The following is a 16,995-nucleotide window of genomic DNA, read 5'->3' on the forward strand; positions in this document are numbered from 1 at the left end:
AAAGCGTCTGTTTTCATTTTTTGTTGTTTACTTAAAGATTTAAAAGCATAATTTATTATAATTTTTTTTAAATAAGTTTTACAATAATCTGTGATACATTGATCATAATTAATTAATTTGTCAGAATTGAAAATTTGTTACAGAAATAAAGTGGTATTTAACGTTAGCCTATTTCACAAAAAGAGACACGCATTCAATTGCATCTGTTTATTTGTAGTCACAGTATACATCACATTTAGAAAGAATATATATACAGGGCTTGACATTAAGCATTCTCATGTGGTTGTCCTTCGGACAAGTAAATTTGTCATTTAATTGTCCGAGTATAAAAGTTACTTGCCCGGAGAGAAAAAATTAAGTTAAATTGAGTTATAAATATAATTATTTATTGTAGTTATACAAAACACATTTAGTTTATTTAGATTTTTCTTTTTAAATGAAATAATGAACAAAATAATAAAGTGTGATAATACTATATTTTAAAATAAAAAGTTAGAATTAAATACAAATACAATTATTTTATAGTAAACTTAAAAATAAAATGCTAATATTTACTTATTAATTTGAACCTGCAGTTACAAATGAATAACTAATGTTTTGATACATAAAACGTTGAATACTGATATTTGAAATGTATTTATTTATTTATAAATACTGTAAATGTGAAGTTAAAACCACCAGTAGGTGGCATCAAGTCACTGTTAATAAGTGAGTCATTGCGACTGAACCGAATCATTTAAACGGTCGATTCATTCAGGCACAAAACACCGTCATGTTGCTCAGAGACGCAAAACAGCACTGTGGCTGTGTTTGGAGTTATTTTTGTTGGTGAATAGAGCAAAAACAGGCAATATGGTGTCTAAAACGTAAGTCTCTTAATGTTAACTTCTTGTTTATTGAACTGTTATCACATTTGTAATCATGATGATTTTTGAAGCAAAAAAAAAAAAAAACAGCGTTCGATCTTCGTGTGATATTAACTATGAAATATAAATGCATACATTTTCCTCCCCCATATCTTGAATTTTCTGATCATTCTTCATGCATTGTAATTGTAATACTGAATCATGCAGTGAAAGAATGCACGTGAGCTAGTCTAACCTAGACGACTTTACGTAATTATGCGTGCACTCTTTGTTTGATTCTTGCAATATACTCATTAAAACAACAATTACGAAATTAAATCGCAAACGATATATAATCGCACACCCCTATAACAAAGGCTATATCACAAATAAAGGCAGTTATTATTGTTTTTGGTATTGACTTTTTGAAGTTACTTGTCTGATTGGGCAAGTAAATTTCTCTTTCACTTGCCCGTCCAAAACATTCACTTGTCCCGGACAAGCGTTAATGTCGAGCCCTGTATTATATTTATATTTATATATATATACATATATATACATATATATATATATATATATATATACATATATATATATACATATATATACATATACATATACATATACATATATATATATATATATATATATATATATATATATATATATATATATATATATATATACATATACATATACATATACATATATATATATATATATATATATATATATATATATCTTTTTCCATCAAAATACGACCCGAGTAGCAGAGGGAGCTCCCGAACAAAAACAAAGATTATGATATATTTTATGACATACGTGGAGCCAAATATAAACATCAGACAGTCAGGTATAAAGAGACGAGACTTTCCGACAGATAAAATATCTTATTAAATAAATACACAATTGTGATAGCCTATACGACTTGTCTGATTTCTTCAAGTGTTCGTATTTACCATGTTTACTAGGGTAATAGAAAGCGTGCTTTGTCTTGTATGGTGATCATAATCCACATCGTATCTCAAACAGAAGTCATTTTATACACTCGCTGCTGCCTGAAAGTGAATTTTGAGCAGAGCTAAAATAATTGTAAAAGTCTTTAATGCTGGTGTTATAGCTGTTAACTATATGAAATAATCCACGGTGCTGATGCTCTCCAGACGCAGAGAAACTCCGCCTTTGTTCATAGTCACTCCTCAAGCACGAGCTGGAACCACTTTGGCCCAAGGCCCCAAAGATTCTAAAAATTTCATTGGTCATGTCAATCACAGCACTGATCGCTTACATAATTGTGAAACAAATACTAACCCCTAACAGCATAGTGTTGGTCACCTTGCCATGACCGAATCTATCCATGATATTTCTGAACTCTGAACTGAATCATGCAGTCTCCTGTTAATATGAAATGTTATTTCAGTCATTTCAGATGCTGAGCAAGACATTATATTTTAATGAAAGATTACATGTTTTCCTTTGTAATGACACGCACTGATGAATCGTTCATAATAAAATCAACAGTTCATCGGGGCTAATTTTGATTTTCTGTTGACACTCACTCAGTACATACGGTTCTCAATCCCAAATATAGACTGTGTGAATTAGTGTTGTCACGCTACCAAAATTTCAGTATTCGGTACCAATACCAGTCAAAATCCACGGTTCTCGGTACCAATTTCGGTACCACATGCTAATTAAAAAAAAAAAAACACTATTTTTAATAAAGTCAAACAAAAATAAAAATGTACAAAAATCAATGCCATTCTTTATACTTTATTTAAATTGTGTTTCAAGTTTTTCCGCAAGTAATAAAATTATGAAAAACAGTAAACAAGTTTAACCCAAATTTAATTTGTCTTTTAATTAATTAAATTGAAACACATTGTATTGTTTTGGTAAATAAAGGGGATTTACTATTAAAATATGGAAGAAATATTGTGTGATTTCTTTTAAAAAAATAAAAAAATAAAAAAAATAATATATATATATATATATATATAATAATTATATTTCTGGCACAAAGTCTTTAAGATTATTTTGACGGGTTGCCGTGAATACCTTTACATTTCTGTGTGTAGCTATATGATATGACGCTGGTTTTACTCAATGAAACGGTAAAATGCTTGTGAAGTGACTCTCAGAGCAGTTCTGTAGATGTTGTTTATGTATTTATGTCCTCATTGAGACGGCAGATGATGAATCACCGCGAGCGTCAGGAGCGCTTCAGTGTATGTAGTAAAAAAAAGAAAAAAATCACGCGTCTCTGCCATTCATTCACTCACACAGAGCCTCGCAGAACATGCGGGATTCATATTTGAATCGACTTTTGCAGCTTAATATTTACAGATACTAGTCCACGTCGCGATTTGATTTAAGTGTAATGACCTACTTTTGATTAATTCATCCAAACTTTGACAAATTCCGTGACATTCTGTGCTAAACTGTAAATTCCGTTTTTATAACTGGATTCCGAGATTCCGTCCGCATTTTCTGCATCGCGGAAATCATAGGGCCGTACGCGTCAAGAACCGGGTTGACCGGGTACTCGGTACCACCGGTACTTAAAAAAACCTGGTACCGTGACGTTTTCATTTTTTTAGTACCGACTTGGTACCGAAGTACAGGGGCTTTTGACAACACTAGTGTGAATATAACCTAAGATCAGACAATACCGTTATAAGTTCTGACAGCAGCAACAACAGTTTAACAGCACAGTCACCATGATTCAAGCCAGTGAGGGGCATGGCATGCAAGGAGGGAGAGAGCAATACAAGGAAGCAGGGGGAAAACCAAAACGTCACTGAGGAATGAAAAGGAGGGGGTATGTGGAGAGCACGAGTGCATACATACAAGTTCAGATTTATGCTTGCGTGCTTGTTCTTTTCTTTTTCCTGAGGAAGAAACGATTGGCAATAGAGACACTGACATGCAAGATCTGATTATCATATAGAGCACATGTAACTTCAGCTGACCCCAGAAACTTTGATTTGTTATGACAAATTGTCAATGGGAACAGTTCATTTAACTGCCATCTCTCTGCAAACGCCACGTGCGCAAACGTAAAACCTCTGCTCCACGGTCAGCTTCGTGGAGCCCCAGCAGCTGACATTTCATACATTTCCTATATTAGCAAAGAGACAGGGACTTCCTCCATTGTACTGACACAGTAAAGATAAAACGCATTACATTTACAAAGAATCCAATTACTGCTCACAGACTGAGTTGAAAGGGCGTCTTTGGAAAACAATGCAACATCTCTGCAGTTCTCAATGTTCTTTAATCACCGTGCCGGAGCCCCATACAGCTGAACCAGCATGCTAAAATCATGACTGCCCTGAGGCACCATGGGAGGGCTCTTTGGCTCAGATTAGAACATAAAACTCTAATTTGTTCCATTGGGTTTTGTAGTTCATTGGGCCTCTTGTCTGTCAAGTAGGCTTAGCATTTATTTGATGCCGTGTAAATGCATAACACAGCAACACGGTTTGATGCTCAAGACCTGTGGCAGCTCTACTAGGCCTGGGGGAAACACCTAAAATGTCATTTTCTTTTAAGGGCTGCAACACAAAAACAAGATGTCTTGCGGAGACACAACTATGGAAGTCGAATCTTAAGTCACAGAGTATCAACAAACCAGGTGTTTGCATGAAAAAAGGCGGCGCTTGAGGCAAAGGCTATTTTGTTTTGCTTTTTATCCTAAGATTAGACCAAGGACTAAAACATAGGCTAAGCAACTCTTTTTGATATACCAAAATCACACCCTTCACTGTCCAACCACAGCACCCAGATGATTTGTTCCTCATCTTAACTATCCGAGAGCCATGAGACACCCATCATCATGGGTCTCAGAGAGTTTCTGTTCTCCATCAGTGTGGGACACAAGCAGAAGGACAAACACTGGCTCTATAGTCTTGGCAGCACATCACTCTGGATACGAGCGTCTCTTCATTTACTAAATGGACATGTCCATTCCTTTGCCAAAAGAGAAGGGAGATGAGTGATGAGGCAAGTGAAGGGTTCAGAGCTGCAATTCCTTGCACATAAGTGCTGCATGTAATCCGGAGGAAGTGGACCACACCCACAACCACAAGCAACCTACAGCGCTTCCTCTGAACTTGTGCTCTCAAACGTTCTCAGTGTGTCTGGTTTAAACGGAGTATATTAGTGCTGAGCTGACTCAGAGACTGAAACTGAAATGAGCTGCACCATAACCAATCAGAAACCAGAGCAGTTGGCAGGACTGGCACTGAACGCCGGGGCCTACGGTGCATTCCAAATCGCACTGTATGCCAAAGGTACCCAGATGGTAAACTATTTCCAGCGGATTTGTGAAGTGCATCCATGCATGTTTTTTTTGCATGCCAATACTGCTCAAAACCTTCTTCTGCAACAGAAGAGTTGTAGAAAATAAAACAAAGGCAATACATTTAGCTGGATGCAAATACTTGCATGTAAACCCAAGTACTACCCATTAATTTTAAGATTCATGATCTAATACTACTACAGTAAAGTGTAAAATAAACAGTAAAATACTTTCAACATCTCCACCCTAACAATGCAGTCAAAATAGCAAAAATCTGTGTGCAAAAAAGTCCAATTACATTGACGTAGATATGCATGAAGCACTTATCACTTTCAAACCTAGCGGCTTTCAGTTGGTCAGCACAATGAATGTGCGCGACCATTAGGGCTGCAACAAACGATTATTTTGATAATCGATTAATATATCGATTATTGGTACTATTAATCGATTAATCGTGGATTATTTCCAGATAAATCAGTAGACTTTGATTATTCAGCTTTTGCAATTAGTTTAAAATATTAAGTTATATACAGTGCCCTCCAAAAGTATTGGAATAGTAAAGACAAAATTGCTCTGCTGGCTGTGAAGTCAAGACATTTACAAATATGATTAAAAGATGAATATGAGACAAAACTACAGAATGTCACATTTTATTATAGGTTAATTCAACACACAGATGTTTTACCAGCTAAGAAGTTCAGCACTTTTAGAGTTTCATCCCTCTGTCTGATGTGAGCATAAGTATTGGAACAGTTGCCTCACAGGTCTTTCTAAGTGATCAGCTGTGTCCTGTTGTATTAATTCTTCAGATATTAAAAACAGGGAATGTGTTGTATCAGTTATATCCATTACTTCTGCATTCTGAATCTTGCATTCGACGATGACACACAAACCAGGATGAAGATGAGGGAGCTGACTTTGAGAGAAAAAGCAAGCAATCTGGATTCTAAAAGATAAGAGGAAGTCAATTAGAGCTATAGCAAAAACAAAGGGCATGGCGAAATCAAGAGTTTGGAAACCACCAGCGACACCAGCAACCAACAACTACCTGATCAGCTGAAAAAACAACAGTAGTTGATGACAGACAAATCATAAAAGCTGTGAAAATGAATCCTAAAAGACGTGTCTGTAAAATCACCAACAACTTCCAAAAAGCTGGGGTGATGCTCTGACAATCTACCGTCCTCAGGAGACTTTGACACAGAATTAAAGATGCTACACAGCAAGACACAAACCTCTGACCAGCTCCAAAAATAGAAAGGCAAGATTAGAGTTTGCAAAAAAGCACAACGGTGAGCCAGAAGATATTTGGAACTGTGTTTATGGACCGATGAGAAAGATGAACCTTTAATCGAAGTGATGGGAAAGCAAAAATGTGGAGAAAAAAAAAACAGAACTGCAATGATCCCAAGCATACAGCCTCATCTGTAAAGCATGGTGGAGGTGGTGTCATGGCATGGGCATGCATGGCTGCCTCTGGAACAGTCCCTCTCAACTTTACTGATGACTTTATGCATGATGACAGTAGCAGAATGAATTTGGAAGGGTACAAACCCATCTTGCCTACCAATATTCAAGAAAATGCCACCAGATTCATTGGGAAGTGCTTCATATTGCATCAGAACAATGACCCAAAACACCCTGCCAGTTCAGTCAAGGAGTTTATAAGGGCAAAGAAATGGAAAGTCTTAGATTGCCCAAGTCAATCTCCAGATTTAAATCCGATTGAACATGAATTTCACCTGCTGAAGAGGAGAGTAAAGGCAGAAACTCCCCAAAACAAGCAACAATTGGAATTGGCTGCATTAAAGGCTGGGAAAAGTATTTCAAAGGATGAGAGCAAGAGTCTGGTGATGTCTATGGGTCACAGACTCACTGCTGTGATTTTGCGCAAGGGATCTGCAACTAAATAATAGCTTTTAATCTTTTATATCTGCCTTATGTCCAACTGTCCCAATACTTATTTTCACATCAATGAGTGGGATGAATTTAAAAAGTGCTGTTCTTTTTATTTGGTAAAACACGTATGTGTTGAAACGGCTAATAATAAAATGTGACATTCTGTAGTTTTGTCTCATATTCATCTTTTCATCATATTTGCAAATGTCTTGATCCACAGCCAACAGTGACTTTTGTCTTCACTGTTCCAATACTTTTGGAGGGCACTGTATATATTCTAACAAAGGTCACTTCAGCTTTAGAAAAGAATATTATGTAATTACAATTATTATACAATTAATTGGTAACACTTTACAATAAGGTTCATTAGTTAACATTAGTTAACGAACTAAGAATGAACTATTTCTTCAGCATTTATTAATTTTAGTTAGTTAATGTTAATTTCAGCATTTACTAATGCATTCATAAAAATCGCAAGTTGAGTTTAACATTGGTAAATGCACTGTGAACTAACATGAACAAACAATGAACAACTGTATTTTTATTAACCAACATTAACAAAGATTAATACATAATTGTAATACATGCATTGTTAATTGTTCATTGATGTTAATTCAGTGTTTCCCCTAGGTTTATGGCTTGGGGGGTGTTTCCGACATAAAAACATTCCTTGTTATAAAAATAATATTTGTAATATTGATAATAACATTGAAGACATTGTATGATTATTCCTTAAAGATTAGGTTTTAATAGTTTTAGTAGCAGTTGCCTATTACATACGTTCTACTGAACAACAGTAATATATTTCTGCCCAATGTCTTCAAGAGAAAGCGAACTTTTATTTTGACGGGTTGCCGTGAATACCTTTACATTTCTGTGTGTATATGATATGAGGATAGTTTTTCTCAAACAAAACGGTCAAATGCTCATGAAGTGACTCTCAGAGCAGTTCTGGAGATATTGTTCATGTATTTATGTCCTCATTTAGTGAGGCGGCAAGCATCACGCGGGTTTGTTCACTACACATACAGAAGCCCGCGTGCTTGCCGCGGGCTTCTGTATGAGTAGTGAACAAACCCGCGCGACTGCGCCATACATTAACACAGAGACAGGCAGAAGTCATTTAAATAGTTGTTTTGCGGCTTAATATTTACAAATAGGAGTGGGAGTGTGCTCACTTGTGTGCGCGCGCTTACGTGTGTGTGTGTGTGTGTGTGTGTGTGCGCGCGTGTGGGCGAACGGGGGCGGAACTCCGCTGTGTGCGATACAGAGAGCGCGATCATGTAACAGAGACAGAAATGACATGCCGTCGTGTAAATAAGAAAAATAACATAAGGCCATTTAGTTTGTTTAATAAAATAACAAGGTATAGACCTGTACTATAGGGAAGACTTCTTTTGTGGTCCGGCGCTATAGAGAAAATAAAATTAACTTGACCTTCAAAGGGGGCGGGGGGTGCCGTTGGGGGGGCAGGCCGCCCCCCTAAAATAATGGTAGGGGAAACACTGTAATTAATACATTAACTAATGTTAACAAATGATACCTTATTGTAGTGATCGACCGATATATATATATATATATATATATATATATATTTTTATAACAGATACCAATTATTTGCATGTTTATGTGCCCTGTAACCGATATGCAGAACCGATAAGTAAGTCCATACTTCACTTAGGGTTTTCCTCCTTTCAGTCATCTTAACAACAACAAAAAAAGGTTGAAAATTAACAGTCTTTCATGTTAAAAAGCATCATCAGCAACACTGATATTAACAATAAGCAAAAGAATGTCTAATGTTTTCAAATGGAGAAAATAAAGGACAGGAGTCATATCAACTTCATTTTAAACTGCAGTTTTAGGTTTATAAGCTGTTTAATAGGCTAAAGAGTGAAGAATAATTCACTGCATAATGTTAATTCACTGAATAATATTCTCTGGAATATTGAAATAGGTTATAACAAACAAAACATCGTATTTTATTGCATTTCTCAACTGGCATGTTATCAGAATTATTAAAATGTTTTTGTCATTCTAGATTATGAAATGCCTGCTGACAGTGCGGTTTATCTATGAATTTAACTTTAAACAGAACTATACTCACACTGCGGTCGCTCACGGAGATAATAATACATTTCCATAGAGATGTATTTATTTAGATGTTTATTGGCGAAATAATGGTAATATAGTAAATGTTAATATAATTGAGCGTGTTTTAAACAAGTGAATCTTGTTAAAAGTTACATGCAGTGGCCGTGCTGGAGCAATTCCTGAGCATCAACCGCTGAGTGAACAGCAATATGAAGCAGCTTCACGAGACTAATGATGTGCAAATATACAACAGAGAGAGAATTAAATTCAGCGCTTTTCTTTCCAACATGCGCTCATTCATGGCTGCATATTATTTAATTCCGGCAAAGTTACATCTTTATTGGGTGAGGACTTGACGGATTATTTTACGTGACTCTGTGAGTTCGTCTCCCTTTCTTAGAGCCAAGCTGCATAAACTGCATATCAGGCATTTATGTAATACATCTAATTTGTGCATTAATGCCTGTTATGTTAAATAAAGTTTACTAACTACAGCAAATCAAGTACCTGTGCATGCCGTTGTTGTTGTCTCGTCTCCCCTCAGACGCGCAACAATGGAGAGATGCTTTATAACAGAAAATCAAGTTGTAATTCTAACTGAAAGCGACACTGACTCTGGTTTTTCATGTTTAATACCGTAAAGCTGCTTGAATTAAGGCTATCTATAGCATAAAGTAAGTTACTATATAAATAAACATGATGTGACCGGACTTTACTGGAGTATTGAACTGCAGAGCTCATGCAATCATCCACATCGTTGTAATCAGATGCACTTTTAACTGCTGCTTTCACACTGCAGTCAGTTTTTGTTGTGTTTATTTTGTTACTGAGAGGAAAGCGCGCAATATATATTTACATACAACGCTGCTCAGGTTCGGATGCATTTTCTCTGAAGCGCTGTGTCTTCTCTTGAATTGCATCCAGGAGAGCTGAATTACAGTCTTGCGCTACAGCGCCACACTCGTCAAACCGCAGTATTGCAGGCTTTTACATTAGGTCATATGAGATCAAACGACTACTCGACAACAAAAATATTTGTAGACAATTTTTTTTATTGTCGACGTTATTGATAATGTTGACTAATCGTTGCAGCCCTAGTGACCATCTTAAACATGAGTGAAATTTGCATGGAATACTTTGGCCTTGTCCACACTAAAACATTTTCATTTGAAAATGCATATTTTTCTCTCGGTTTTGGCCTTGCATCCACACTGAGACAATGTTTTTGTCAAGGAAAACAAAGCTTTCTGAAAATGCTCTCCAGAGTGGATGAATTCAAAAATGCCATTTACGTCTTGTAGTGTGGACTATTTACCCATTAAGCACAGCCAGACATTTTTAATTTAATAATGTATATCTTAATTGAAATGCTTTAGCCATTTAAAATAAAATTAAATATTTTTGTGAGAGATTAATATTTTATTTTAACATAACTTTTTGTACTGAACCCAATATCTTGTGCACTAAAAATGTCTCAATGTAGATTTTGGTGAGCTTAATAGGTACGATTACCCTATATATTTTTTAATTAATGTGGAAATCACTTTACTAAATAATGCAAACTTGACTGGCTGTTTCACTTCCACTTTAAGTGTCAACTCCTGAGTACAAACACTGGCAACACTGAAGCTAAATAAAAAGTAGAGTACTTTCCCATCAGTATGTGAACTGCATGTGTGTCAATACAACAAGCACAGCAACAAGCTCAGCCTCATCCTGCATTGAATTCGTTACAGGCACACTCATGCAGTAAGATGTCTCATTTCTGCTGTCCTGACTCATATTAGCACCAGAATGGATAACCACAAAACTCAACTCAATTAGAAAAAGGACACTGCCCAACATGCAGAGAAAGCCCCATTGCCCCTGAAGCAGAGTTTAAAAGTCCCAGTCAAAACGCAAAGTTGTCTTTCACAGGAAGAGACTGATTGCTTCTCTAATCTTTGTGCTCGCATACGAGCATGATGCCATTGTGCACGTTATTGACGCAAGTTTTCTGCTCTCCCACCACAGAGCTGGACCTGTTCGAAGCACACAAACTCTTTCAATACCACATTAACATGTGGGCCGCCAAGAGGGGAAGGAGGAGGTGGAGTAACTTGGGAACAAAGCCTCTATAGTTGTCTCAAGCCTGGCTATGAGAGTTATGTAATTTGACTGACAAGGCTGCATTTCCCCACTGGAGTACCGCAGACTAATCTCACTGAGGGACGGAGCTGCTCTGGAAAGAAGTGAGGACAAGAAAAACACGCTTGTAATGAGCAGAGGGCTTCCTTTCAACTGTGGCCGTGCCAAACACCTCCCCTCTTACAGTCAGGAGATAATGCTGCAAATACGATCAGATCTTTGGTAGGTGGTGTGCAGGGTTCAAGGGGAAATAGAGGTAGAGAGGGCTAAAGCAAGCGCCTTTGCAAACCATCAGCACGGCGGTGGATTTAAAGTGGTTAAAAATAAAATCTGATTCTGATTTACTGCTCTGGGTGCCTGGAAACCATGTGACTGGCATCACATGAGTAGAAGTGGAAGGGGTTTGGGAGGGGGCGAGGAAAAAACACAGCGCGTGCTGCCGGCATAATGAGCTTTGTGATCAGTCTCCTTGGTTTCCACTGACAGTAAGCAGATATAGTCTGATTTGAGAGGTAAACACCAGATGATCTCTGAGCTCCAGAGCTCCACAGGGACAACAAAAAATGGAGGAAATTATCAGCACTTCAGAGGGTAAAAAAAAGGAGCTTGACTTCATTCTGCTAGCCTGTATGCTGAGAGATAATAGCATTCACAACTGTAGCGATACAATGCTACATACAAAACTTCAAGGAATAGTTCACTCGAAAAATAAAATGTGTTCCAAACTCTGTCTTTCTTGGGTGGAACAGAAAAGATAAACAATGTTTTGTAAATCTTATGAAACCATCCGACACAGAAATTCTAAGAAAAAGAACAAGAATCAATATCATTCATTAATGCCTTGTACTTTTTGTATACAACTTGGTTGTACCAAGTTTTAAAGTCAGAGTATGGAAAACAGCTGCTTAAAATCCAATTGTGTGTTCCATGGAGGAAGGCCTTGATTTGAAAGGCAAGTGATAACAGAATTTACATTTTTGGGTGAAGTATTATTAAGCCTTTCTTAGTACACAACAGTACACTATCTGTTCTACTACTATGGGTCTGCTGGCTTCCGTGGGGGAATGACTGTCATAGGCTGCCGCTGCTTACTGATGAAGAAGCATGGTCACATGAGCTGTGTGCTGGAGTGGGACTCTAGATTAGAGACAGCGAGCTCTCTGCAAGCAGTGACCCATTTTCACAACAGCCTCTACGCACACATATACACAGAGGAGGCAAAATCCACACTCAAAAACAAAAACCCTTAACAAAAGCAGCAGCAGGCAGGGCCCAGGCATGCAATAAGCCCTGCTCTTAATGCACACATTCCAGAACTGAGCCGTCCACCTGCCTGTTGGTACTAGTAGGGGCGCCAACAAACTTAACGGCATCACATTCACAAATAAAAGCTACATGTTCAAACATATATATACTCTATTTAATGAAAGTGAGAAACACCAGCTCAAAGTGCCTAGTCACTATTCTCAAACTGGCTAAAAATGAACAATATCTAAGGAAAATAAACATCCCACTGCAGCCAGAGTCAGACAGTTGTAGCCTCAATTATGCTTCCTCAGTGTTTCAATATCCAACCGTCACACCAAAAACAAGGAACAAGCCGCTAACAGTCAAATATTCATTACTAGCTGCAACATAAAGGTATTTACCGATTCCATGGCCGTCTTCAGATGGGAAAGGTTAAAATCCAGCTAAAAATGCTGAAGATGTGGCTGTGAAGTCCAAGGAAACCTGCAAAAGCAAAATTAAAGAAAGATTAGTCTCCTGAATACTGATAGTTCACCTTTCAAACATGAACAGAGTCATTTGCTCAATGCAGATTAATTTTACTGTATTCCTTCATTTCAGCACACCGAACGTGAAAGGCCAGTCCAGATAAGAAAAAGGGCAAAGGATTCATCCATTGCAGGGCTCTAGACTGCAACCAAAATGGTCGCATTTGCGACAATTTTTTGAGAATGTGTGAGTTAAAATTTGATGTGGTCACATTTATGCGAGTGCATGGTCTGCACTGCTCCATACAGCAAGCATTGAAGATATCGCTGTACATACAGTATAGCAGGAGTCCGATTTCACTGATTACATGAAGAGAGTGACAGAGGTGCTTTCAGTGCGAGTGCTTCAGGTGTAGAGCCTGGTTTATACTCGCCAGCTAGGTCTGGGTATCGAGCTCGATACTTTTTAGGCACCGACCTCGATACTTTTTAGGCACCGACCATATTGCCTCGATAGCATAGAGTATCGAAAAACGTCTTGTTCGGTACCAAATTTCGATACCTAAGGGGTTAATCTTATCGATGTCAGTGAGGTAATAAGCCTGCAGCACTAGGTGTGTTCGACTAGAAGCGGCACGGTGCAGATTGATTAGTGTTTGACATCCGCGAGAGCGATTCGAAAGCATACGGAGCAGTCTGCTCTCTATCGCGTGGTTTTGTTTACTACACACAGACTGAAGCGCGCGTGACGCTCGCGGTGATTTCAGCATCTGCCGCCTCACTAAAAGAGGACATAAACACATGAACAACATCTCCAGAACTGCTCTGAGAGTCACTTCATTAGCATTTTACCATTTGATTTGAGTAAAACTAGTGTCATATCATATACACACAGAACTGTAAAGTTATTCATGGCAACCCGTCAAAATAAAAGTTCGGTTTAACTTCGAAGACATTGCGGCAGAAATACATTACTATTGTTCAGCAGACAGTACATACTGTTACTACTAGGCTACTATTAAAATTATTAAAACTTAATGTAATGATCACACAACATTTCTTCCATGTTTTAATTTTAATAGTAAACCCTTTTGTTTGCCAAAATAAATAAACTTTGATTTTCAATAATTTAAAGATAAATGAAATGAATGTTTTATGCCTTCATTTGAAAAACCAGAACACAGAATTTCTGAGGAAAAATAAAACATTTCATAAGGCTAATTTAAGCATAAATTTGAATAAACTAAGTTTATATGCATTCAAATAATTAGACGTACTACACCAGAATTTAATAATAAAACATATGGTGAAAGAAAATAAAACACCCACTTATAAAAGTGGATAAAGATTTTCAATTTCTTGAAGCCTTTAACAACCTAGAATAAATTAATAGAAATTATGATTCTGTCTGAGCTATGCATTTTAAAACGAACATGCACTAGTGTCAATGTAGCCTAACAGATGTGTAAACTGAAAACTATTTGAACTTTATTAAAGTTATTTGCACTGATTTAGCGTGTTGGATATATTTTGTTCCTTTGTGCAGTGGCTCAGGAGATGAGGCTTTGAGTCTGTATAAATGTCAACAAGCTGAAAAAATAAAACCAAAGTTTTTTTTTGAGATAATGTAATCTTGTTAAAACTGATTTCATAAAATTGGTATCGAAAAAAACTATCATTTAGGAACCGGTATCGAACTCAAGGTATCGGTATTGAAATTTTTTAAACGATACCCAGCCCTACCGCCAGCATGAGCGCGAAGGTGCGCGCAGCAAAAATGACGCGAATATTGAGGAAACGATGGCTGATGGAGGATTTAGTTTTCACACTAAAGTAAAATAAAAGACCGCTTCTTAAACCAGTGAAGGTGAACATGTTGGTATTCTTGTGGGGGAAAAACGTCTTGCAAGTCTCGTCACTGACAGCCAGTTTAGTTTTACTTTTCTTTTTGTTTTCGTTTTAAAAAGCTTTTTATCTTTGCTGTTTACCTCACATTACGCTACGGAGGTTCTCTTTAATTTTTATTATTTTTATTTATTTGATTCCTCAGTGTTTGCTAGCATTCTGTAATTTATTAGTCGGTATAATACAGCATGTGGTGTATGCCATGCCTCGTCTTATTAGTTTTTGTTAATAAACGTTATGCAAGCTAATTTGTCATTATAGCCTAATCTTTTATTATTGCTGCGCTTTATAATTAAGAATAACAAAGAATCCATCTTTTGTTTTAGTCTTAAAAAGTGAAAGGTGTATAGATAAGCAAAACAGACAATTATCGTTTCTTGTAAAACATGACACCAAGATTGCAAATTCGAAATTCTGTTCACAAAATTTAAAAATCACAAGTAATACACTCGTTAGAACACTTGTTACCATATAACTATCAACTATGATAAAAGTTAATCAGCATGCATTGATTAATCCCATGTTGTAGCAAATAAAAAAATAAAAAATTGCCAGCAAATTATGTGCTCCTGTGACCAACTGACGAAGTTAGTCGCAAAAGAGCGACCAGTGGGAAGAATGAGTCTAGAGCCCTGCATTGTGTTGTTTGCTCAGGGGTCCATTTATTAGGAATGGGTTCATCACAATTTCAGGGACAGTTGGTGTGCTGGGACAAGATGGTCACATTCCTATGTCGCTGTCACCCAATCCCACAAGCTCCTTTGCAACAGTTTCATCATGACAACAGCTGCAACAAGAGTGGTATTCAAGGCTTGATAGCAATGTCTACTGTACTAGGGATGTTCAACCGTTAACCGACCGATAAGAATTTTGACCGATTAATACAATCAGTTAAACGGTTTAAAGTCACTTATTTATTTTTTTCAGTAATTTAAAATCAAGGTATTTTAAAAGGTTTACTTCATGGTTAAAATAAGCTACGTGTATAAAAAAAAAAAAAAAAAAAAGAAAAAGTCGCATTTTATTATTTCATTCAGAAAAAGGCAGACGTGAATTACAAATATTATAATAGACACTGTAAACATAGCTATGCTATTTTAGTTCCCCTCACTCCACAACAAATCCTTTCAATTAACAGTAGGCTATTTAGAAAAAAAACAAGAATTAAAAATGTAAGAAGCTATAGCTATATAAACAACAAACCAAAACGAATTAAAGCTAAAACGAAACTGAAACCAATGTTGGGTCTCTCGTTCGACACAATCAAATGTTTCCGCGATGTATTTGAATGCCAAAATATTATTTACCTTTTATGTATAGTCCTACTTCATTTGCGTTCCAGTATCCACCTAAAACAAAATGTTTTGCATAGCTTCACGGTGGTACGGTGATAACGCTTAACGACACAGATTTTACTACATATTTAAACTGAGCAGTGTTTTTTTTTTTCCATATGTTTGACTGATTGTTTTTTTTTTATAATGATAATGAACAGGACGCATCGTCAAGGTAGAATGCTAAACTGTGTGCGGCGCTGGAGAAATCACTTAATTTTTATAATTTTTTCCCCTTCTAACAGTGGAAGCAACTACTCCTTTTAGTCATGAAGATAATCGGAATTGTAAAAGGTTAGGGTTGTTTGCTGCTTTTTGCGCATGTAAAATTAATCCCCGGAAAACAAATGTTAGTATTTTTAACGGGTCACAGACACTTATTCTAATTTAATTTTAGTTCTAATTTAAAATAATCTTGTCGGTTAACGGTTAATAATCGGTTAACGAGCGTCGGTTGTCGGTTAGGAAAAATAACCGAAATGAACATCCCTATACTGGACCCTTACTAGGACTGGGCTATATGGCAAAAAATTTAATTCAGATTTCTTTCAGAATGTTGACAGTTGAGAATTGAACAAAAACAAATCCAAGAACAAAAGAATGAAATATGAAGGCAAATATTGTACAAACTTGTAGCGAATCCTATGTTCAGAAATAATATCATCAAATGTTTCTAAATATTTCTTAGCCAAAATGTAGACATTCTAGTGTTTCCCACATGATTTTGTGAGACTGTGGTGGGTGGACTTTGGTTCCTCTAGGGGGGTCCGGGG

General features: G+C 36.7%; 1 protein-coding gene across 1 annotated transcript in view; it reads right to left on the reverse strand.

Annotated features, from left to right (window-relative positions):
• ankrd11 (ankyrin repeat domain 11) overlaps nt 1-16,995 on the reverse strand; it is a 168,381-nt gene that overhangs the window by 96,087 nt on the left and 55,299 nt on the right. Inside the window, exon 2 of the mRNA XM_058780743.1 lies at nt 12,918-12,999. The gene's annotated coding sequence lies outside the window, so the exon portion shown is untranslated. The remainder of the gene's footprint in view (nt 1-12,917; nt 13,000-16,995) is intronic.

The sequence above is a fragment of the Onychostoma macrolepis genome, chromosome 07 (assembly GCF_012432095.1).
Source record: "Onychostoma macrolepis isolate SWU-2019 chromosome 07, ASM1243209v1, whole genome shotgun sequence".
In the NCBI taxonomy this organism is placed as follows: domain Eukaryota; kingdom Metazoa; phylum Chordata; class Actinopteri; order Cypriniformes; family Cyprinidae; genus Onychostoma; species Onychostoma macrolepis.